At 47.5% G+C, this 25,616-nt stretch overlaps 1 protein-coding gene across 3 annotated transcripts in view; it reads right to left on the bottom strand.

Moving 5' to 3' along the window:
* The window catches only part of ADARB2 (adenosine deaminase RNA specific B2 (inactive)), a 373,028-nt gene that overhangs the window by 268,927 nt on the left and 78,485 nt on the right, over positions 1–25,616 (bottom strand). The gene's annotated exons all lie outside the window — the stretch shown is intronic.

Genomic DNA, 25,616 nt, shown 5'->3' with positions numbered 1-25,616 from the left:
ATGGAGGAAGAAAAAACATGGGCTTCTTGCTGCAGAAGTGAGGAAGAGGCGGACAGAGAGAGCTGCAGGCAAAAGAAAAAAGCTAGAGTGGATCTGGGGTGTAGCCATAACTTCTGCCTGCCATTTTCCCCCCTTTCACAGCTGAGGGAACCGGGTGTATTCTTTCTGCGTCCATTGCAGAAAATCAAATTTATGTGTTGTGAGTGAAGTATTAAGGTGTGCTGGACTAAAGTATTGAGCAATTAAGTTCCAACTCCGGCTTCAACTTCCATTCCTAACTTTTTTTAAAAAAAATGTGCGAAAGTACACAGAGGATTAAAACAATATATCAACTTGAGTTTCTATTTCTGACAAATTCAAGTTGTGGACTTGTGTGTAGCTGTGAATTTCATGCTCATTGAGTATCTTCTTCCAAGCTTAACTAATACTTTTTCACAGACAATCAACCTGCCTTTCCAATGACACATCCCTTGTTCAGCTTCAAAAACATTCTGAAGAAAGCCAACGGTTATGCTGATGCAATTCACAAACCTTATGGTCCCAGTTCAGTTTTTAACTAATTTGATTGGGCTATTTGACCTTTCCCTTTCTGATAAGGAGTCCTCTTCTGGTCCGTTTACAGCATGAAGTTGGGGGCTTACTTTTTTTTAAAAAAAATAAAGCTGCAGTTAATACAAAACAGAGCTTATCATCAAATTCATGAAACCTGCTCACCTTTCTCTTTACTATCACAACTGCGTAAATATGTGAATAATGTTCAAAACTAGTGAGTACTTCATATGAGGGAGCCACGACATGCTCTGCTTCCTAAGGAAGACTGATGCTGTTTTCTCAGGAACACCATTCATCTATTTAAAATAGTAACTACCTGCTCCTCAATGCAACAGCAATCCTAGAAAGGGTTCCATCAAAAAGTCAATGTACAAACATATACAATAAAACTGCAGAAATAAATGTGACGTGTCCATCCCGGCTACCAGAAAGAAAACAAAAAACAGCAACAAACAGGCACTAAAATCCAGAAAATGCCTTCAGAAAGACAGGAGTCTTCAGCTGCCAACTAAAAAACTCAGAAGCATTTTAGAGGAGCAAGAGCTGCTTGACTCGGATGCCATTGCCAAGAAATTAAACTATTCATCGGGATGTCAGGATCCCCTACCATAGGCAGTGCAGACTCTTGCACCAGTTCTAGCTAGAAAAAAGGATTCAATCTCTTCATGCTTCTCCAGATATGTATGCTCAGAAGCAAATTCCATTGACAGCTAGGAGACTTACTATGAATTTTAGTAATCTTTTGAATGTTTCTAAATACCTGCTTTTGTTGATAATTTTAATGTTTCATATTTTTTGGAAACTGCTTAGAGTTTTTCTTATAATAAAGGTGAAGGGACCCCTGACCATTAGGTCCAGTCGCGGACAACTCTGGGGTTGCGGCGCTCATCTCGCTTTACTGGCTGAGGGAGCCAGCGTACAACTTCCGGGTCATGTGGCCAGCATGACTAAAGCCGCTTCTGGCGAACCAGAGCAGTGCATGGAAATGCCGTTTACCTTCCCGCTAGAGCGGTACCTATTTATCTACTTGCACTTTTTTGGCATGTTTTTGAACTCTTAGGTTGGCAGGAGCTGGGACTGAGCAATGGGAGCTCACCCTGTCGCGGGGATTCAAACCGCCGACCTTCTGATCAGCAAGCCCTAGTCTCTGTGGTTTAACCCACAGTGCCACCCACGTCCCACTTTCTTACAATAAGTGGTATATAAATGTTGTTAAATAGAATAGAATAAAATAAAAGAAATCCTTAGCCAACCATCAGAGGTTAGGGGGGAAATGGTTTTATATGGGGTGGTGGTGCAGATAAGACCCCCAGACTAGGGGTCAGCTAAAGGCCACCTTTGCCTTACTCCTTCTCTTTAAAGCCTGAAATGTGTGCCTGCTGGTTGCCCAAGCCACTTACTGCACCTCATGACAGCCTTCTACAAAGAAGGGGTCAGTGAAATCTAGCAGGAAGGTTTGATACAGTCGGAAATTCAAGCCAAGTTAACTTGGGGGTGGGGGGAAGTGGCACCCGTTTCCTTCTAAGTCCTTGATTGTCTGGGCCAAACGAGACCAAGGACCTTAAAAGGTACTGCTGTTTGCAGGATAACTTGTCATTGTTGTCAAAGACTGACATGGGCCGGTATCAGGAAAAAACATCAATACAATTGACATTAATTAGTCCCTTTGGCAGGCACTCAACTCTCAGCCATTGTGCTACTCCTTAATAACTCCCCCAGCCAATCAGATTGCGCACCAAATCTAAGCCAATTTATAACAAACTGCTATCGCAAAATTGCAAAAATAGAAGCTAATCTAAAATTAAAAAGGCCTACAGCTGGAACGCTGAAAGAAAGTTTCTTTTTTCCCTTTGTTCGAAAGGTTGGGAGGAAGGTTAGCGTTTTGCTTTTCAAGTTTTTGCTGCTCTGTGCTTCGACGTTCACGTATTTTACCTGAACTCTCAAAACTTCCTCTAAGGTCCTCTATACGCACAAAATTTAGGGGAGGGGTTTGCACCAAACTTTCAGTACATACTGCTGGTTTTTTGTTTTTTGTTTTTAGAATAGAAGAGAAAATGATCCCAAACTGGAATAGCATCATCCCCTCTCTCCAGTGTTAGATGCATGCTGAATGTCTGCCAGAGGCCTTTTGATTGGGAAAATCTGCTACTTCCTTCAATGAAAGAGGTTAAAAAAAGAAACAACCTTATTGAACTGGATGCTGTTAGTTTTTGATTAGCATGTTATGCCTTCGTGTACAAAGCTAATAAAGATAAGAGGGGAAAACATGGCTTTCCGTTGTACTCTGAATTCAGCACGGCAGTGGTTAAACATGCACACTGATATATTTGAGTAGTTTATTTCTCCAGGCTTACAAATTTGATTACTATGGAGTATAAAGCTATTAAAAATATGACCTTTCTATACTGTACATCTTGGCAAGGAGCCAAATAATAACTTTGTTTGACTTGCTCAGTACAATAGAATGCCTATTCAGCTGGAAATAAAATGACTTTTTCTTGACTGAATATTATACCTGGAAGATTAAATGTTCATCATGAGTGTAAGACACATATCGAGACATTAATTCAGAGTCGCAAGAGCCCAGGTAGTTGAGAAACGACACCGCCCCCCCCTTTCTGACAGAGAGCAATGCGGACTTTGGCATATTCCCCCACCCCACCGCACCCCTGCTATCTGAGGAAACATCAGAGGCAAAATGGCGCAGATGCAACTAACCATAAACCCAAGTTATCTTACTTGGGATGGATGGATTTGTTCATGTTGGCCTCTCAACTTCCAGATCTTAAGTACAGATTGCTGCATTCCTGGACTCCTTTGGGTTGTCAGAAGTATATTAAAAAAAAAAAACCCCAAAGAACCACACCCAAGGGGCCAACCTGCTCCAAACAGCTCAATGAGTAGCAGCTATGGAATGTTGAGTGTCAGCTGAACTAGAAATCCAGAGGGAAGAGTGAAAGGTCTCGTGCCATTTGTACATCTAACATTTAAAACGTGAACAGATGAAATGCATCCGTAAGCGGAGGGCCAGGATTGGCTCCAATCCCCATTTAACAGTGGTGTAATGGAAAGGGAATGCCGAGGAGAGCAGTTCTGGGACATATCCCCCCCCCCCCCAAAAGCAGGACTGATTAGATTATCTGATAGAATGGTAGGTGGACCCTTGCTGTGCTATACACGATCATCTCCATATTGGAGTTTTGGTAAAATTAACCCGTGGAAATGTCTACCTAAAATACCCCACAGGATCATTTTCACCTCTATCAAGTGTTTCCTATGCACATGAATGCTGTCTAAATTTGGGCTCATTGCAGTGCACTAGCGAGTCGTTAAGTATTTTGGGAGTGCGAAAACACTGATTCACAGTTTCCATTTTGGGGGGAAAGGGGTAGCTATAGAAAGGAAGTGCAGCATATTTCACAGAGTCACAGCCGCAGGTGAAAGGGGCTACTTCCTTTCTGCATCTTATTTGTAAATTGACATTGATGGGCTTGTGCTTCTCACATGTAGGAGGATCAGCATTTGGGTAAAGCAATTAAAAAACAAAAAAAACGACATAGTAAGAAACCTTTATTTTTAAGAAAGAATCTAAGATTCCCTTAAGGTGGAATAGAAAGCAGACAATTTATTTCAATGGAATGTCCTAGGGCTGAGCGGAAGCATTGCTTTTCCATTTGAATTCTTGCAGAAAAGAAGCACATGTTCGAGCAGGGAGTGGCTTCCACTTTGTACACTCTCACCCAAAAGCCTTAGATGTAGCATCAGTCTTGGGCACTGTGGGGGGAAAAGGCGGCTTACAAAAAATAATGATGATGTCGTGCCACTTATTTCCCTTACAAAAAGCTACAGGTAGAGAAAGGAACATTGGATATAAGGTTGATGTTTTAGGTAGCAATCCTGGGAAGCCAGAGTGGTGTAGTGGTTAGAGTGTCAAAGCAGATCATGGGAGAGCAGGGTTCAAATCCCCTGGATGATCCAGGGCAGGGGTCCCCAAACTAAGGTCCGCGGGCCGGATACGGCCCGAGTGAGCCAATTATCCGGCCCGTGACAATCCCTGCCGGCCACTGGTGCCGCCCACTCTTGCCGGTGCGGCACGGCTGCCCATCTCCGGGTCAGCGGAGCACCGGAAATAGCTTGTGTGCATGCACAAGTGTCATTTCCGGCACACTTCCGGGTCGGAGGAGACCCATGCGCATGCACACAAGCTATTTTCGACGCTCCGCCGATCCGGTAGTGCACTGGAAATAGCGTGTGCGCACGTGTATGGGTGCGCACTCCCCTGCCCTCTGACCTGCCATGCGATCGGCGCCAGAAGAACCGGCCTGAGGCCGGGTAAATTTGCCGACCCCTGATCTAGGGCCAGTAAGTACCTCTCAGCCTAACCTACCTCATGGGCTTGTTGTGGGGATTAGCTGAGGAGGGGGAGAACCATGCACACTTTCTTGAGCTACTTGGAGAAAAAGGTGGGATATGAACCACCAACCAACCATGATGCTTGGTTCAATTCTAAATGTTCCCCTTGTTGAAAGAGCTTTAAAGAACCAATATGCATGACTGATCTTTGGAGCTGTTTGGGAGGAATATGCGACTTTCAATATTAGTCTGAGCAGCACAGAACATGGTCCAAACTGGGCCCAGAAAACTAGTGTAAACTCTTCAAAAAATATCATCATGGCAACATGCTAAATTGGGAGCCAGATCCACGCCTCAACATTCAGACCAGACTGGCACACTGGTAGACATGCACACACAAAATTCAGCATAGATGGGGAGGAAAGGCTTAGAAAACTTAATTGGAATTGGCTCTAAACAGCTACAGCTGAGGTTGGCAATATTGGTTCACTGCAATTGGCTTCTACTGATTTGCTCATAGAGGGCTTTGCAGTTTTTGTTATGCTGAGGACTCCTTTCCAACAGTGTTTTTGAACAGCATCGCTGCACAAAAACAAATGTTCAAAAGGAAGTTTTTGTGTGGCATGAGAGTTCAGTTGTTTTTAATAAGCCACACATTACAGGATATTTCCAGGCTACTGATTTATTATTTACTAAATTTATTTCCGGAACTATTTGGATTTTTCTGCTGCGGAAGGGACATAGCTCAGTGGCAAACCATCTATTAATTTGCAAAACTCCCCAGGTTCAGTCTCTAGCATCTCCAGGTGTAGCTGGAAGAGACTTATCCTGAATCTTGGAGAGCCACTGCCAGATAGTGCGGGCTGTACTGAGATAGATGGGCTAATGATCTGATTTGGTATCAGGCAGGTTCCTATGTTACTTGGTTGTGTGTATTTGCTTGCAAGGAAAGGACCGAAAGATCACTGCAGGTGTCCCTAACTGACTTACTCAAAGGAACACCTCCTATGAGCACTGAAGCTAGGGTGCCTCCTGCCACACCTATGCTTGAGTACAAACTGGATTTGCAATGTGTGCGTATGTATGTTCTGTTTCTCATCCGGACATTCTGGGATTCAGTGGATGTTGGCCTCCCAACTTGCTACAAACTCGTTTCAGACTCAGCAGGTTAAGATTCAAGTCCGTTGCCAAATAGCTATTAGAGTGGATCAATCAAGTGGAACATGATAGCAGGTGCAACAAAAGGAAGAAAAAGAATACGCACATTTTCTTTTCTTAAAAAATGAATCATGAAGACACCTGTACAGAGTGTAATAACTTATCTACTACTTTCAAACTAGGCAACGACAGGTGGGAGGAGGAGGGCAAGAAGAGTAAAAATGCCCATTTATTATTGTGACCATTTCTATTTTGGCTTGCTTCAGACACAGTGGATCCAAACCAGTTTTACCCACATGTAATAACTGCAAATGTGCTTCATTTCCCCATTCAAAATCATAAAGAGAATATGAATTAAATCTGATTTGAATTATTGGCTTAACTGAACAATAGCACGTGCCATTTGGCCACCACTATTTTGCATCTCCAACAGTGGCATGGCCACATTTGGGTTTTGCTTCAGGAGCAGAACATCTCAGGTGTTAATTCACAGAGCCCTTGCTCTTTACAGCCATTTCAGCAGATCAGACCATCCTTGGACAAGCACACCCACAGACAAATGCAATATGCTAATAGATTAACACAAAGAGATGTGTGCATGCACACGAAAGCTCATACCAAGAACAAACTTAGTTGGTCTCTAAGGTGCTACTGGAAGAAATTTTTTTTTTTGACTATGGCAGACCAACACGGCTACCTACCTGTATTTGCATTGCTGTGATGCTGTTTAGAACCCCTTTGTTAACATCTGCTGCATGATTAAGCTGCTTCTGGCGAAACAGAGCAGTGCACAGAAACGCCATTTACCTTCCCGCAGGAGCAGTACATATTTATCTACTTGCACTGTGGCATGCTTTCGTCCAAGGATGGTTGGCAGGAGCAGGGACCGAGCAACGGGAGCTCATCCTGTCGCAGGGATTCAAACCGTCAACCTTCTGATCAGCAAGCCCTAGGCTCTGTGGTTTAACCCACAGTGCCACCCGCATACACACACACACACACACACACACACACACACACACACCTCACACCCCACATGCAAACACACACACATCATTGAAAGCCCTATTGGTGGAAAGTCATTTAAACTAAATAAAGGACTTGCACCTTTCCCCTTTCTGCTTCCACTTCACATTCCTCAGCCTCGTTTTTTTCACAACAATGTTTGATCCAACAGGCTGTGGCAATGCTTGTAAACAAGCACCCACTATATTAAGGCATGGCGCTTGAACAAAAACCACAAGGGTTGCCAGAGTGAAGTAACATTTAAAATGTAATGTGGGGAAAGGAGGTTGAGGACAAAAGGAAAAGCCAGAAAATGGCACCAGGAACGTCAGCACCAACACACACAAATTTGCATTAGCAATAGGTCCCAACATCTGCTGAAAGCAGCAATCCCGAAAAATGTATTCCCAGATGAGCTAGGTACTTTTTGCCCAATATTCAGAGACCTGATCTGGAGATCATAGGAAGCTGCCTTATACTGAGTCAGACCAATGGTCCATCTAGGTCAGCATTGTCTAGACCGAGTGGCAGCAGTTCTCCAGGATTTCAGAGAAGGATCTCGGTCCTGTAAAACTGAAGGAGCATCTCCACCCCCATCGTTCAGCCCGGACACTGATGTCCAGCTCTGAGGGTCTTCTGGCAGTTCCCTCGCTGCGAGAAGTTATGTTACAGGGAACCAGGCAGAGGGCCTTCTTGGTAGTGGTGCCTGCCCAGCAGATGTCAAGGCAATAAGCAGCTATTTTACTTTTAAAAGACAACTGAAGGCAGCCCTGTTTCGGGATGTTTTTAATGCTTGATGCTGTATTGTTTTTAATATTCGGTTGGAAGCCGCCCAGAGTGGCTGGGGAAACCCAGCCAGATGGGCGGGGTATAAATAATAAATTATAATAATAATATTATTATTATCTCTCCCAGCCCTACCTGAAGATGCCGGGGATTGAACCCAGGACCTTCTGCATGGAAGGCAGAATCTCTACCACTGAGCTACGGCCCTCCCCAATATATACACTGGGAACTGTCATGTCTTCTGCATAGATTAGAAAGACTGAGCTGCTGCTTGTCCTTGATACCGCCATCCTCCGAGAATATCAGTGAATAACTGCATAATGGAGCAATAATAAACATATTAGGTGATACGCACCTCCAAGTGTTCCCTTCTGCTTTCTTTTGAATATGGAGAGGAGATATTTTTTCACACACACACACTGCATCCAGGATTGCAAAGGGGGCCTCATCAGTGCTTTTTAAATAACCGCATATAAATCCTAAACTCTATGGGTAGTATCCATGATTAATGGCATCCCTTCGACATTAGGCTGAGTCATTATCAGCCCGTTGCCTCTCAACACTTGCGATGCTGTTAATTATTGTTGTCTAGCTCGAAGGGATGTTTTCAAAACAGTCTCACTTTCCGCAACTGTAATGGCATTGTGAAGCCGGCATGCCAAAGCAGCAAGCTGCAACTGATACTTAACAAAAAAAGACAACCAAGAAGTTTAGAATAATTTAGTGGCACCTCAGATTATCAAGCTTTAAAAGCTGTTTTGAGATGGTATTAACTGTCAGCATTCTACTTTGGTCTCAATCTGGCAGGGCCGGAGGTGTCTGTCCCTATTACAAGAGCTATATCTTATGTTGCAAAGGGTATATGAACACCAATTTACAAGGGGATAGATTATGACTTTAAGTTTCTGGTTACAGACGGCCTTCTTGGTAGTGGCACCCACCCCGTGGAATGCCCTCCCATCAGATGTTAAGGAGATGAGTAATTATGTAACATTTAGGAAACATCTGAAGGCAGCCCTGTATAGGGAAGCTTTTTAAGGTTTAATGTTTTATTATTTTTGTATATATGCTGCAATTCACCCAGAGTGGCTGGGGAAACCCAATCAGATGGGTGAAGTAACAAACAACAACAATTTGTTGTTAAATTCCACATTTTTCTGCTTTATACTGTTTTTTTCTGCCATTTTAATTTCCTTACAGTTTTGCATTTTATCTTGATTTTAAACCAAACAATGTTTTGTAAGTCATCCTGATATTTCTTTTTGGCCCTTAGAAAATCACTCCAAAGTTAGTGTTCAACTATATGTTGTACGAAGCACACAACTGTTGCTGAAAATGGCACTCCTGCGCCATGTTCCCCTCTCTTCTGCTCGCAAGGCATAATACAGTGGCACCCCGGGTTGCGTACGTAATTGGTTCCGGGTTACACTTCGTAACCCGAAAAGTACGCAACCCAAACAAGCGCGCGAAAAACCCAGAAGTAGCAGTTCGCGCATGCGCGAACGCTTCTGCGCATGTGCGAACTGTGCAGAACGCTTCTGCACATCCGCGCTCCGGGTTGTGCTTCCGGGTTACCGGAGTTCATAACCTGAAAAGTACGTAACCCATAGCGCACGTAACCCAAGGTACGACTGTGTAGCTTATCTCACATCCTGAAGTCATCAAGTTACGCATTTCCTTGTCCCTGTCACTGACTGCTTTTGTTGGGTAGGGAGAAGGGCTCAATACAGTGATGTCAGGTCACCAAACAAGTTGCACATTGTATAGTGCGGCCGGGGGGGGGGGGGAGCAATATGATATAGGGCTGCTGTATTTGGTGGCAGACCCAGGTTTCTTGCACCATGTGGTTGGAAGGAATTTTAACTTGATGTCAAAACTCTCCATTGCTGCATTCTAGTTTCAGTATTTCTCTTTTTACCTCCCAAAGCAGCATGTTCAAGTTACTTTGTGTAGTATCTTTGCATTGGTAAGGAAAGTGTTACTCAAAATTGTGATGTAAAAAGGTAAAGGGTAAAGGGACCTCTGACCATTAAGTCCAGTTGCGGATGACTCTGGGGTTGCGGCACTGAGTAGGCATATTCTACTCCCAGGTATCTACTTGGTGGTGATACTTTATTTTATCAGTGTCTGATGAATAAACCTACCTTACTTCAGATTATCAAAGTGATAGAAGTGCCTTCTTGGTGGTGGCCCCAACTATAGAAATTTGTGTCCTGGGAAATGCAGAAGAGGAAGGAAAGCAGGACCCTAACAGATTTTATAGCATAGTTTAGTTTTTATTCTTCTGAGTATTTAGAACTCAGCATTTCAATAGAGATTAAGCGGAGCACCCAACAGTACCTATTTTGTGGGCTAACTGCAGAGACAGATGACTGCCGCCTGCTCTATGTAAGTTGCCCTCCAAATAAGTTTTAGAAATGTGAAGCTGGTGAAGAATTGGGGGTGGCTCACCTCTTGACAAATACAGATCAGGGGAAGCGTATTATGATGAAGCTTCGTTAGTACCTTGGCTCCATGCTACTTTCCAAGCTAAACTGAAGGTGATCAAAGACTGGATTGAGGAGCCAAAGTACAGTGGTACCTCGGGTTACGAACTTAATTCATTCCGGAGATCTGTTCTTAACCTGAAACTGTTCTTAACCTGTGGTACCACTTTAGCTAATGGGGGCTGCCACAGCTGCTGCGCCGCCGCTGTGCGATTTCTGTTCTCATCCTGAGGTAAAGTTCTTAACCCGAGGTACTACTTCCGGGTTAGCGGAGTCTGTAACTCGAAGTGTTTGTAACCCAAGGTGTCTGTAACCCGAGGTACCACTGTAAAAGCATTCTTCTCCAGCAAGCAAAATACTTTGCACCAGTGGAATGTTGTTGCACAAGAGCATGCAACTTGGTTCAACAATCAATTACACAATGTGTTTCCACTAGTGCAACCGTTGCCTTGGATTCTTCTGCCTGGCAACGTTGAAACTTGCCCTTGAACTAGCCGAGAATGTGGGGTACAAGCTCTGCAAGAGTGTGAGGTGGCCATGCCCATGGGGCGGCCCCAGAGGGTTGGCGAAAGGGGAATGGTAGCCCCTTGGTTAAAAAAAGTTAGCTTCCACTGCTTTAAAGAAAAGGAGCAAGATATTCTGCCATCTTCCTGCATGTGCGCCCAAGGTAGATAGGATGGATGCAGCACACCGTCGGGGAAACTCAACTCAGCATTTTCTGTGATATCAAAGAAGATGCTTTGATATCACAGTAGCGAATTCTGGAAGCACGGTGCCACCCGAAAGATGCACTTTGGGACTTGTCTGTTCCACAAGTCAGCATGAAAAGGATTCTTTCAAGACACCCAGTCTGCAAAAGCAAACAATTGCCTCACCTACGCTATCACAATTCAGTGATGCAGTTGCGATCCACATGACACCATTGCACCACTACCTTATACATATGCATATACTGATCATTCAGTTTGTAGTTATTTATTCTGTGCTAATTTTAGTGGCTTTGTTCATTTTTGCATCATGTGTTTCCTTGGTTTACATTTATTTTTTTTCCAACTTTGGCTGAATCCATTTCATTAGCAGTGGAACCAACATTGGCATATGGAAACAATGCAGTCTAAATAAACCAACAGACACTAATGTTGTCAATAAATAAATAAACTCCCCACTAACCCCAACAAAGCTTTCCACCCAAACCACTAGGCACACACCTCAAAACAAATGCATTTTAATTTCTCTGAATTGCTTGCTGCCTTCCCCCTTCTTTTGCCACACTTGGATGCATTGAAGTAAACCAGATGGTATTTATAGAAGCCAATTTCTATTGAAGCCCTTGAAAGATAGTCGCAGTGTTTCTCTGAGATCCAATGCATATTAACTGAAACTAATACATTTCTGAAATGGAATAGGTTGCTGCTACTGAACCAATTCGGGGTCTTTCATGGCTCATTTGCATAGTTTCAAACTACATTTGAAACAAATCAATATATATAATTATATGCGCCCCTGACACAGCAGCCCTCAAGCACAATGTTAGAATTCTCATGCGTGCATGGATCTTTGGGAAGAACGGAGGCCACCCCATTCTTCTCAGGGCTTGGGAATACTCAACCTAGTCAGAAGGTGGAACATTTCCAAACACTGAAGAGCATGTGATGGCCTTTGCTCCATGTCCAAAACGGAGTTTCACAGGGCTATGGAGCCAGAATGCCTGCCAAGTATTGTCAATTGGATGGTTCATTATTTGGCCATGTCCTGGCCTGGTTAAATATCCTAGGGATGATATGGCTCTCAACAGCTGCTAGCCATGATGTCTATGCTCTGTCCCCACCGCTGGAGGCATTAATCCTTTTGTATATTGGTTGCTGGAAACCACAGGAGGGGAGAGTTCTGTTGCGCTTGGATCCTGCTTGTGGGTTTCCTACTCTTTGGCTGGCCACTGTGAGAATGGAATGTTGGATTAAATGGTCCACTGGCCTAATCTAGCAGGATCTTCTCATGGAGTCAAGAAGACCCATATATAAGAGGCAATCTACCTTTTTACTGCCCCCTGGGACCATTCAGCAGCAGTGGCAGCAATGAAGGCCTCTTGCTCCTCAGCCTTACAGTGGTCGAGGTCACATGTGCATTCCTGCCTCACCCCACCCTGTGGCTGTCTCCAGGGGGCTTCTGTGCATTTCTCCTTGCAACAAAACCAGTTAAACCAAATGGACCAGCTTTTCCTACTGGTTACTACAGTGGCACAGATCAGGACAGGAACCAGCACTCCCACTAGCTTCACTGCATTAGCCATGAGAGAAATAGGAGCCTCCGATCTGGCTTGGCAAGCTTCCCAAACAGGGCAGGACACTGTAATTTATGCAACTAATATAACCATATAAGCACAATTCTCTCTGCTCATTGTTACTGGTCTAATGAATTAGTCCTTTAAAATGTTTGACTAGTACTTGACCAATATTTGAACTTGGATGCCTGGAACTTCTCTTCTCACCTCAGTCCTGTGCAACTAATGTGTGCACAGAATATTAAGTTGGAAAACAGAGCTTTGGATTTAGTTCTCCTAACCTGAATTTCATGGATCCTTTTAAAGGAAAAGTCTCTAATTTGAATTTTGCCCAGTCATCTAAGATGATGATGCATTTTGCCAGCTGGGAAATTTAAAAAGTAGAACCTGGGGGTGGGAGTGGAGAATTAGATTTTTTTCAAATCCAGATTTTCAAGAAAACTTGCTTAAATCAATTGGATCCATCTAGCCTCCTGCTAGATGGAGGATTTAGGACGCGGGTGGCGCTGTGGGTTAAACCACAGAGCCTAGGGCTTGCCGATCAGAAGGTTGGTGGTTCAAATCCCTGTGATGGGGTGAGCTCCTGTTGTTCGGTCCCAGCTCCTGCCAACCTAGCAGTTCAAAATCATGCCAAAAAAGTGCAAGTAGATAAATAGGTAGCGCTCCGGCAGGAAGGTAAACGGCGTTTCTGTGCGCTGCTCTGGTTCGCCAGAAGTGGCTTAGTCATGCTGGCCACATGACCCAGAAGCTGTCTGCGGACAAACGCTGGCTCCCTCGCCTATAGAGCGAGATGAGCACGCAACCACAGAGTCGTCCTGCTGCTATCTATGTCACCTGACAGAGTAACCCTCCATTCTGAGGTCTTGGACAGAAGATTTTTCTCAGCTGAGCTAACGGAGATACCAGGATAGAACAGGGGTCCTTCTGTATGCATTCATCACTATGCCGAGGAGGAGGTAGCTCATATAATATTTCCTGAAAGGAGAACTTAAAGCATTGTCCAGTGCAAGGCATCACACACAGTGTTTTATTTGAATGTTTCAGGTTTCAAGTGACATACATTTTCTTTAAAAAAAACAACAACCCACTGGTGTTTCAGTTTTTATTACACTCACAGAATTCAGAAAACAACAGAAATCTCTTACTTTTAGGAATGGGCTTCAGAGAACAGAAATTTCTCAAGGTAAAAAAAGTATGAAATTTCCCTTTTTATACAGCTCTAGTTTTTAAGCATCTCTTCTGAGAAGCTGCTGAAGTGACTCCAAGAGGCACTCAGTACTTCCTTTGGCCCACTTTCTAGAGAAATTGTTGTGCAGTCTCTTCTGTTTCACAAAAAATATAGTAATTGATAGCTCTTAGCAATGTAGTGTCCTAGTAGAACCTCTCACAAGTGCAACGAGACAGATTGCTTTGATGGTTTTAATGGTATTTTCTTGGGTTATTGCATTTTAACTTTTTGCAACCCAGCTTGAGATCACTCGTTGTGATGAAGGGCGAAGATACAGGAATTCCGATGAGAAATCTTATGGCTGGTACACCATTTCTACTAAGAGCAGACCTGCTTAAATTAATGGATCCAACACAGTCATGCTCATTAATTTCAATGGGTCTACTGTGAGTAAAACAAAGTTGACTATTACCCTTTAAACAAATTAAGTGTCCTGGCTAAGGTGAAAGATATCCACATTTTCTTCATTGCTGTAACACCAATCGTGACCACACCCCTGCAAGCCCAGGAAGTTTGACCAGGTTCCAAAGCAGAGAGGTCTTTTGCGTGTGAGAAACAACACCTCATATTGCCAAAACTTTGTTCTTTTTGGCCATAGATTCTCAAATTGATTCAGATATTGGAATCGAAACTGAACTTAAACTTGCAAAAATGAGAAACCGAGGGAAACCAACACTGACAAATTCATCCATCCCTATTGCCACCTTGGCCACAAAACTTAACTGCTGTAGCCTCTGGCTATGCCCTCTCTCTGGCTTTGGCACATCAAGGAGAGTCTCCCAGACAGCATCCATCTGGAATGCATCTCCAAAGTCCATAACCTCACTTGCAGGAGGTCCCAGGTTCAATCTCCAGCACCTCTGGTGTCAGGCTTCAAGAAAGTGGCTTCCTCCTTCCCTTTGGCCATGGATAAGCAGAAAAAAAGCAAAATGAGTCTCTTGCCATTTAAAGAGATTTGAATGATCACAGCTCAAGAACAAAGAGTTCATCTTGGAGAAAAGGTGCTCCCAATTAAGGTTTTCACCCTCTTTCCCCTTAGTCACTTCCTCTGCTTGCAACCTGATCTCGCAACCACCGTGCTTTTTGTGCAGTCACTTTATCTGCTCTGCGTGACTTTGGACTGATAGAGTCTGTTAGCTCTCTCTCTCTCCCAGTTCTTCTTCAACTTGCTGTTCACCCCCCAGTTCTTCCCAACTTTTGTCTTCAGAACTATGCCCCTTTGCAAACCACTGTTCCAAATCTATACTGCTCCGCTGCTCCTGGGCAGCTTCAGGATCCTGGTCAGGAGCAGGGGGAGGGGGAAGCTCCCACCATTCCTCATCGGAATTCCTGTACTCCTCAGCCTGGTCTCTGACATCTGGGTAGGGCTGGGAGAAACCCTTGCCTGAAAAGCTGGTGGGCCAGTGCCAGTCAGTATGGGCAATGCTGAGCTAGATGGACCAATGGTTTCACTCAGCATTAAGCAGCTTCCTGTGCCTAGCAAACACCACCGATGGGCGGAGTCCAAATCTGCTGCCAAACAATGGGCAAGTCCCCTTTCTGTTGGTAAGGTTCGAGACCAAGACACAGGATCAACAGCAAACACACCGAAATGAATAGCAGAGAAAGAGGCCTGCACAATTATCTGAGAACGAAATGAAAAATGTCAGCTGTGTAATAATGTGCGCCTCTGTGTGTAAGCCTTTTCTCCCTACTGATACAGATTGCACCACATCCCCGTGTTTTACTAGCTTAGGAGCACTTCACAAAAATGTGCAGTTAATGATTTATTAATAATTAGTTTAAATAATTTACTTTACAACTGAATTAACATGCCGGCAAAGTTGCACACCACTCAGAGCGGGAAGCAAATGCTTTTTAAGGGTCTAAGTAATTTAATTAGCATGTCCTTTCTCCCTCCCTCCCTCGCTCCTTCCCTGACTTTCTCTGCCGCTGATGTATCTGTTTGAGTCACAAAGTATGTTTTTTCTCTGTTGTTTAGAGGAAAGGGGAAAACATGGGGGGGGCCCTAATTTAGGGATGCGGGGAGAAATACGTTGGGGGGGAGTAGGTTTGTGTCATTTTTGGATAAAAGCTCAGCTGAGGTTTTAGACTGAACTTAGGTGGCTGGAGTTGATTTTTTGAAGCTGATAGCTTCAAAAGAAGACTTGGGATTGCATGATAATAATGGGCATTAAATTACCTTCTCTCCAGCAGAGTGTATCATTTGGAGTCAGGTCATAAACAGGGAAGGGAATCTTTGGTTCTCTTTTCCTTGATGTAGGGGCGCCTTGCAGCAGCGGCAGCAGAGAAAACTCTCTTCCCTGCTCTCGTTAGATGACATTATGATTCTCAAAGCACAGCGTTAAATCAGATGCTAAGTGGAGAAAGGAACAGACTTCTAATCATTGATAAAGATGGGATTCATTTGAATGAGAAAGAAGGCTTGATGGGCCGGGGAAAGGGTGACATGTGGGGTTTTTCTTTTCTTTTTGCTTTTACCTTTCAAAGCCATAAGTTCCAAATGTTAATTTAGATGCAAAACAACTACATACAGTTTCTTAATGTGATGCCCGGAGTCTCCCCTCCCCACACATGGGTTGGAGATGTACAAACAATGAATAATAGCAATTGTTGCAGCATTAGTCAAATAAATAAGCCATGGAGTCAGCCTGCTGTTCCAGGCTGATATCAAATGGAACACCATGCTGCTTCTCCATTGCTTTATGTGCACAGCACATGGGTACATGGGGAATCTAGGGGCATCACAAAATGAGCCGCCAGAAGCTCTATATTTACCTTTCCAAAGGGTAACAAGATTCCACAACCACAATTCTCTAAATCAGCGTATTAAAAAGAGGAAGGAAAACTTTCTATGTCCAGGGGACCATCAGGCCTCGCCATGAATCTGTATTGGGGTAGCCAATGTGCGGCACCCTCCAAATGTTGTTGGGCTGCAACTCCCGTCATCTCTCATGCTGGCGGGAGTCAGAGCCCCACAATATCTGGAGTTCACCAAGTTGGTGCTATAAGAACTGAGAGTGGATCCTAGACCACGAGGTGTGTCTCCTTTTTTTTTTTTTTTTAAGGAAAACTCTGGTACTTGGAGACATAGGGAAGTTGAACAAATTTTATTTTACAACAAAACTGGTAAAACAAAAGATGTGTCAGGACAGGAGACAGAATTCTTTCAAGAAACAGTAGACTTATATACAGGGTGATTCATAATGAAGTATACAGTTTCCATTTAACTGTATACTTCATTATGAATGACCCTGTATATGAAATTCAGTGGATGTTACAGGCTTCTAAACACACAGCTTATTTGCACTTCACTTTCTTAAACTAATTGCCAAGGTGTTACAGGTTAGGTCTTAATACTTTGGTTCTGAAACAAGGTGGTATAACAACAACAACAACAATTTATTATTTATACCCCGCCCATCTGGCTGGGTTTCCGAAGCCCCTCTGGGCAGCTCGCAACAGAATATTAAAAACACTTTCTGTTGACTTCCAAACCTTCCATAAATCTCACTCCTGAGGCTCCTCTTTTAGTATACCAGACCAGTGGATCCCCACACCCTTCTAACTGGTTTGGAATTTAGAGACCAACTAAGTTTGTTCTTGGTATGAGCTTTCGTGTGCATGCACACTTCTGCACACAAAAGCTCATACCAAGAACAAACTTAGTTGGTCTCTAAGGTGCTACTGGAAGGAATTTTTGTTTTGTTTTGTTTTGACTATGGCAGACCAACACCTACCTGTAACTGGTTTGGAATTGTTCTTCTCTCTCCAGATCTTTTCCTTTCTTACGGAACCAAGAGCCAAGAAGACTGGTCCCTCACAACTCCACTTCCCCTTTCTCAAATTCAGCTTCCCAGTTTTCACTTGTCTGTATACACTTAAAAGACACTAATCACTATATACTATATTTTACTCCAACACTCAGCTTAGAGACTTCCTTCTCTGGCTGTAGATCTTTATCTCACGGTGAATTACACACACAAAGTGCCGTCTCCACCCCACTCTGACTAGCTGTATCTGCAGCCAATCAGAGTGAGGCTCCAGGCCAACACTCTGTGAGCTACTCCCCTCTGGAGGAAATCTGCTGCTCCGCATGACCAAACTCTGATCTACCTGAGCTTCCCATCACAACCCCATGTGATATTCTCGTGCAACAGCGTAGCACAGGGGAAGATAGTCAGAGGTGGGAAAGCTGACTGCCATTGCATAGGAAGCTTCCTTATAAGAAGTCAGATCATTGGTTGGCGGTGGTGGCTGGGGCTCATTGGGACTTGTAGGGTGGAAGGCTGGGAGACCAACAGTAGGTGGAGCAAGAGTCAATGACAGTCAGGCCCAACAAATTCTAGTTCTGTCCCCATTCTTCTCCATGCTGAGATCTTCAAGGACTAAGGAAGAAGCAGCTGACAGTCACAAGCTGGCTGAAGACAGATGGATTTTGATAGGGCAGGGCCCCATTTTCTCTAATGGACCAACCTCTACAGTTGGTCCATCTACTTCAGTATCATTGTCAACACTGACTAGTAGCCTTACCTGGAGACACCTAAGGGCAGCATTCCCTTCTGGGCAACTTCAGAGGACCACATATCAGTGCTGAGCATTTATGCAAATTTTAGCTTGGTACAATAGACTAGTTTCTGCACATGCTCACACATGCTGTATCAGAATTATCAGACATGTTTCAATGAATTAAAAAACTTGGGGTGCAAAGCAGGGTTAGTGAGGAGTGTGGCCTGGGCTAGAGAGGGCTGGAGGCTCCCATTGGATTCCCACTCCTGATCTACAAGGACCACCTAAGCTTCAGATTCCGAAGGCTTATCTCTTTGAATCCTGTGATATAAATCCTCTAACCCTTCCATTGCAGATACCCTATTCTTGTGTGTGACAGCCCCACAAAAGTAGGGGCTGTTAATCCCCAAATTGTGTTTTTATAGACATACTCAAGATGGGAAGCCTCAATTTTAATTCCTAGAGACAATCTGTGCTGGCCCCAAGGGTTTGTCCGTGAAGCGAGGTCCAAGTCCAGTCCTGGGTCTATGGGTCCAAAGGAGGTCAGTCCGGCAGGGAGCAAGGCAGGGAGCAGGTCGAGGTTCAAGGCAGGTTCAGGCACAAGGTTGCAGGTTGAGCACACGCTTGCAACTAAGTTGCTCACGCAACTTGGGCTGGGTCTGGCTGGCTTTTATCTGGCCCTATGCTTAGGGCCGCCCCGATCCTCTGGAGACTCGCCTCTCCTCCGGGCCTGGAGGCGAGCACTCCTCCTGCAGGCACTTAACTCCCTTCGCCTCTCTGCCCTGAGCCTCTGTAGCTCAGGAGAGGCTGGTGGGTTACTGGACCCAGGGGCTGCCTCAGCTTCCTCTGAAGAGGCTGGGAGTGGAGCACCTGCAGGCAATGGGTCCTCCCTCCCATCAGGAGCCAGAGCAGACTCTGCTGATGCCTGCACCTGGGGATCCAGCACAGGTGGGGATCCTTCAGGCTCAAGCCCTGGCCCCGGCTCAGCTGGTTCTGGAGGCGGGGAATCCTGTGCAGGCTGGGATCCCTCAGGTTCAGCATCAGAGTCTGACTCCCAGGCCATCACACCATCCCCCCTCCCAGGCCTCCCCCTCAACCGAGGGGCCGGACCAGGCTTACTGGGGTAAACTGCATGGAAATCACGGAGGCAGGCAGGTGCGTGGACGTTTTCCGCTGGTTCCCATGAACGATCCTCTGGCCCATACCCCTTCCAGTCGATGAGGTATTGGAGCTTCCCCCTGCGGTATCGTGAGTCGAGAATGCGCTCTACCTCATACTCAGGCTCCCCCTCCACCAAAACTGGCTGCGGTCGTGGATTGTCTGGGTGGAACTCGTCGGGCGGGGCGACTGGACTGAGTAAGGACCGGTGGAATACTGGGTGAACCTTGAGCGATGGAGGTAACTGGAGGCGAAACGCCACCGGCGACACCTGCGCAGTGATGGTGAATGGGCCGGCAAACCGTGCATCCAGCTTTCGTGAGGGCCGAGAGGGATGCAGGTGACGGGTAGAGAGCCACACCCGATCGCCAACATGGAGTTCTGGCCCCTCCTGACGATGTCGGTCAGCCTGGGCCTTGTATGCGTCCTTGGCCTGGCGCAGTTGCTCCATCAATAATTGTTGCTGGGACTGAAGCTCCTGAAGCCAGTCTGTCACTGCGGGGACTGCGGAAGCTGGCAGCACGTCCGGGAAAAAACGTGGATGGTAGCCGTAGGAGGCCTGGAACGGAGTCTGCTGGGTGGAGGCGTTCACTGCATTGTTGTAGGCGAACTCCGCCAATGGCAAGTGATCGACCCAGTCATCCTGCTGGAAGCTGCAGTAACACCGGAGGTACTGCTCCAGCACCGCATTTGCCCGTTCCGTCTGGCCGTCGGTCTGCGGGTGGTGGGCCGAAGATAGACAGACCTCCGTCCCAAGGGTCTGGTGCAGGGCTCGCCAGAAGTGGGATGTGAACTGGACGCCGCGGTCAGAAACCACACGCTCGGGCAGGCCATGCAGGCGGAAGATGTGCTGCAGGTACAGTTGAGCCGTCTCCTTAGCTGTGGGTATGGACGGGCAGGGGGCACAGTGCACCATCTTAGTGAAATGGTCCGTGAAAACCAGGAGGCAGGTACAGTGACGAGATGGGGGCAAGTCCACCACAAAGTCCAGCGAGACCGTGTGCCAGGGACGAGGTGGGACTGGTAATGGCTGGAGCAGACCGGGGGGTCGCCCGGTAGGGCCCTTGGCCCGCCGGCAGACATCGCAACCAGCAACATAGCGTGCCACATCAGCCTTCAGGCGGGGCCACCAGAACTCCCGGCTTACCAGATGGGTGGTCCGGTACCGCCCAAAGTGCCCTGCTGCTGGGGCATCGTGGGACATCTGGAGAACCTCAGCCCGCAATGGTCCTGGTGGGATGTATAGACGACCCTGGTGCAGCAGTAGGCCCTGGTGCAGGGCCAGCCCCGGATATCGAGGGCATGACCCGTCAGACAGTTCCTGGAGCCGTTCCTGAGCCCAAGCGTCGACCCGTTGCTGTTCTCGCACCCGAGCCTGCAGCGGCTTGACCTCCTGAGTGGCCAGGAATGCGGCCGGTGGTAAGATAGTCGTCGGTACTGCCTGCTGTACAGTGTCTGCGACGTCCTCGGGTTTCCGGGACAGGGCATCCGCTTTCCGGTTTTGGGAGCTAGGGATGTAGCGGATCCGGAACTGGAACCGGGAGAAAAACAGCGCCCACCGGATCTGCCTCTGGTTCAACTTGCGGGTGGTCTGGAGGTACTCCAGATTCCGGTGGTCCGTTCTCACTTCCACCGGGTGTCGTGCCCCCTCAAGATGATGGCGCCAGACCTCAAAGGCCACCTTGATGGCCAGTAGTTCCCGCTCCCACACGGTATAGTTACGCTCCGCCGGAAGGAGCTGCCGGGAGTAGTAAGCGCAGGGTAACAGCGGTGCATCGGGTCCGTGTTGCTGAGACAGGATGGCACCGAGAGCCGTACTGGAGGCATCAGTCTCCACCACGAAGGGACGAGAGGGATCAGGATGCTGTAAAATCGGCGCCCTCTGGAAACAGGCTTTCAACCCCTGAAATGCCACTTCAGCCTCCTCATCCCAGGAGAAGGGCGTCTTGGGGCGCAGCAGTCGGGTTAATGGGGTGGTGCGATGAGCATAATCTGCAATGAAGGTTCGGTAATAGTTGGCGAACCCTAGGAACCGCTGTAAGTCCTTGCGGTTCCGGGGCGCTGCCCACTCTCGAACCGCAGCCACCTTCCCAGGGTCCATCTGCACCCCGTCAGGGGAGAGTCGGTGTCCAAGGAAGTCCACTGACCGCTGGTGGAACTCACACTTGCTGAGCTTGGCGTACAGGCGGTGCTCCCGCACGCGCTGCAACACGGACCGAACATGACTCTCATGACGAGCTGGGTCACGGGAATAAATCAGAATATCATCTAGGTACACCACCACGTATTTGTCTAGCAAGTCCTGGAACACGTGGTTGATGTACCGTTGAAACACGGCGGGCGCGTTGCATAATCCGAACGGCATAACCAGGTATTCAAACTGACCATACCGGGTCCCGAATGCCGTCTTCCACTCGTCCCCGGCACGAATCCGAATCAAGTTGTAGGCCCCTCGGAGGTCCAGTTTGGTGAACATCTGCGCCCCCTGCACCCGCTCCAGCAACTCTGCAATAAGGGGCAAGGGGTACCGGTCTGGGATGGTGATCTTATTCAGGGCCCGGTAGTCATGGCAGAGGCGAAGCTCCCCACACTTCTTCTTAACGAAGAGTACAGGAGCGGCAGTGGGTGAGGTAGAGGGCCTAATGAACCCGCGTTCCAGGTTCTTGCGAAGGAAGTCCTGCAAGGCTTCACGCTCTGGCTCCGAAAGAGAATATAGGCGGCTCACAGGCAGGGGCGCCCCAGGCTGTAGGTCTATGCCGCAGTCGAAGGACCGATGAGGCGGCAGCTGGTCTGCTCCCTGTTCCTCGAACACGTCTAGATAGTCCTGGTACACGGCAGGGAGCGTTGACACAGCCTGCCCCGTGGGGGCAGCTGCTACTAACTCGGACTGAGCATGGGAACCCGGGTCTGGGAAGCGTACAGTCCGATTGACCCAGTCGATCTGAACATTGTGCGACTCCAGCCAGTCCATCCCAAACACCAGGGGAAACCGGGGCATGGTGGCAATGTCCAGGGATCGCACCTCCCGGTGCTGCTGGTAGCACAGGACCAAGGGCTGGGTCTCCCGAGTAACAGCGCCCGAGCGCAGGAGCCGTCCGTCAATTGCCTCCACCTGTACCGGTTCCGGCTTGTTCTGAAGCGGCACCTGATGCTGAGTGGCGAAGGCAGAGTCCATATAGGAGCGGGTTGCCCCCGAATCCACCAGAGCATGGGTGAGAATCCAGGGTCCACCGGGGGGGTACAGACGTACCGGTATCATGAGGTGTTGCAATTCCACTGGTGAGGGCCCATCATGCAATGCTTGGGACCCCAGGTAGCCTGGGCCATCGGCTACTGGGGTTGGCCGTTTCCCTGCGGCTGGCGTTTCTCAGGGCAGGTTCGGGCGTAGTGTCCACTCCCACCACAGTAGAGACACAGGTTCCCCTCCCGACGCCGAGTCTTTTCCGAGGGGGAGAGGCGAGGCCGCACTGCCCCGAGCTGCATCGGCTCCTCCAATGACTCAGCTCTGGCCCCGGAACTGCAGGGAAGCACCGGCGCCGGGAGCCCGGGGTGCCGGCGGCCCCGGGCCTGGCGACGGTCCTCCAACCGATCGTCTATCTGCAGACTCCGTTGGATTAGGGCATCCAGTGTGGCAGGGCGATCCAACGTGGCCAGCTGATCCAGTATCTCATCTGAAAGTCCCTCGAGATACTGGTCCCGAAGTGCAGAGTCGTTCCAGGTCAAGTCCTGCGCCAGCAGCCGAAATTCCGTGGCGTAGGTGGCCACTGTGGACTTGCCCTGTTTCAACCGCCGAATTGCCCGATTGGCTTGACTCCCCTTCTGAGGGTTGGAGAACGTGGTTTCCAGGTGATTGCAAAACCCTGTATAGTCTGTCAGCAAGGGGGAGTCTTGCCGGAGCAGCGGCAACGCCCACTTGGCCGCCTGGTCCTTCAGCAAGCTGATCAGGAAGTGCACCTTGGTGCGGTCGTCGGGGAAATCCCGAGCTCGCCCCTGAATATACAGCTTGGCCTGGGCGAGAAACATGGGAAAGCTGGCTGGGGACCCATCAAATTTCTCTGGCAGGGCCACAGGGTACTTGCCAGGAGCTGGAGCGGCGGCCCCAGGAGCCGGTAAGGCATCCAAACGCTGCTGAAGCGCCGTAACCGCATTGCTTAGCTGCTGCACGGTGTGGGTCAAGGCCTGGTTCTCCTGGGCCAATGCCACCAGCGCAGCCGCCTGTTCAGCCATGGCTACTAGTCCCTCCCGAACGCACCCCAGCGAAGGGGGAGTGCGGGTGTGGCGTGAGCAAACTGTGCTGGCCCCAAGGGTTTGTCCGTGAAGCGAGGTCCAAGTCCAGTCCTGGGTCTATGGGTCCAAAGGAGGTCAGTCCGGCAGGGAGCAAGGCAGGGAGCAGGTCGAGGTTCAAGGCAGGTTCAGGCACAAGGTTGCAGGTTGAGCACACGCTTGCAACTAAGTTGCTCACGCAACTTGGGCTGGGTCTGGCTGGCTTTTATCTGGCCCTATGCTTAGGGCCGCCCCGATCCTCTGGAGACTCGCCTCTCCTCCGGGCCTGGAGGCGAGCACTCCTCCTGCAGGCACTTAACTCCCTTCGCCTCTCTGCCCTGAGCCTCTGTAGCTCAGGAGAGGCTGGTGGGTTACTGGACCCAGGGGCTGCCTCAGCTTCCTCTGAAGAGGCTGGGAGTGGAGCACCTGCAGGCAATGGGTCCTCCCTCCCATCAGGAGCCAGAGCAGACTCTGCTGATGCCTGCACCTGGGGATCCAGCACAGGTGGGGATCCTTCAGGCTCAAGCCCTGGCCCCGGCTCAGCTGGTTCTGGAGGCGGGGAATCCTGTGCAGGCTGGGATCCCTCAGGTTCAGCATCAGAGTCTGACTCCCAGGCCATCACACAATCTTAGCCCGAGAAGACTACGAAGACTACGGATTCCAGCCTCATTTCCACACCTGTAAGAATACAGTTAACTTGGAAGGGGGCATCTGAATTCTCTAAGGGTTGAGATCATGTTTAAACGACTTGGTGAACTGTCAGACATAACAAAGTAGAATGAATAAAATTAGCTAAGGTAAGTGGGTGGGGGTGAGGGCGGGGAAAGAGAAACTTATTTAAAGCCCAGGGTGAGAAATCAGGTTCATTATTCCAAAAAGAGACGGATTCCATTTTATTTTAAAACAAAATGGGAAATCCAACAATGCGGTCACCTTTAAGTAATGAAACCTAAATTCAACTCTGGTGTCTTTAAATAGGCTGGAAATACGGAGAAACACCCCCCAAAAGATGTTAACTTTGGCAAAGGTGATGACAAGGTTTGAATGGAGCGCAATTGAATGCAGATGGCATAATTGCAATCTCATTTAAGCTAATGATGTGAACAATCTAATACCAGTGCTTGCAAATGCTCTGGGTCTTTGTTCGCAACAGAGCCTATGTGTGGGCACTTGGTTTTATCACGCTAACAACACTTTTTTTTTTTTAGCACTTCACTGACTGCAGTCCTTATACCACCTTGGCATATAAGGACTTTTTTTTCCACGAACCAAACTTCTGCCAATATTCCAGGCTCCCAAGACACGACCAGGCAGTTTCCATTTGCCCAAGGTCAAGAGTACTCCTCATTCACCCTCACTGGAAGGGTACAATGCCAATTTCTGCTCCTGGGCATCTTCAAGCCACACAGTGAAATTACACAGTGGCCTGATTTGCAGATAGCAGCTAAGCCATGGTTTGTTTAACAACGCCATGCTTTTGTCTCACAGAAAATCAAGCAAGCTGTAACTTGTTCCTCCAAAGTTTGGGGTTCTCCCCCCCCCCAGCTATACTTGCTTCATGTACATAGCTTGGTGATCGTCTTAGGTGGAGCAATGCCAAGGTCCAACAAACTATAGCTTCAGGTGGTGATATGTTGACAAGAAACAAATAATAGTTACCATACGTCACTAGGCAGTGAAGGAGAAAAGGGGAAATTCTCTCTATACAAAATCAGAGCCAATTAGTAAATTTAGTTGTGTGCTTAAATACAAATACACAAGCAAAACTTAAAAAACCCATATTAATCCAACATGCACTCATACTTGTTTTGTTCATTAGTTTAAATACAATTACTCT

Source organism: Lacerta agilis, chromosome 12 (assembly GCF_009819535.1).
Source record: "Lacerta agilis isolate rLacAgi1 chromosome 12, rLacAgi1.pri, whole genome shotgun sequence".
NCBI classification, from domain to species: Eukaryota; Metazoa; Chordata; class Lepidosauria; order Squamata; family Lacertidae; genus Lacerta; species Lacerta agilis.
This window is presented reverse-complemented; position numbering and strand designations above follow the sequence as displayed.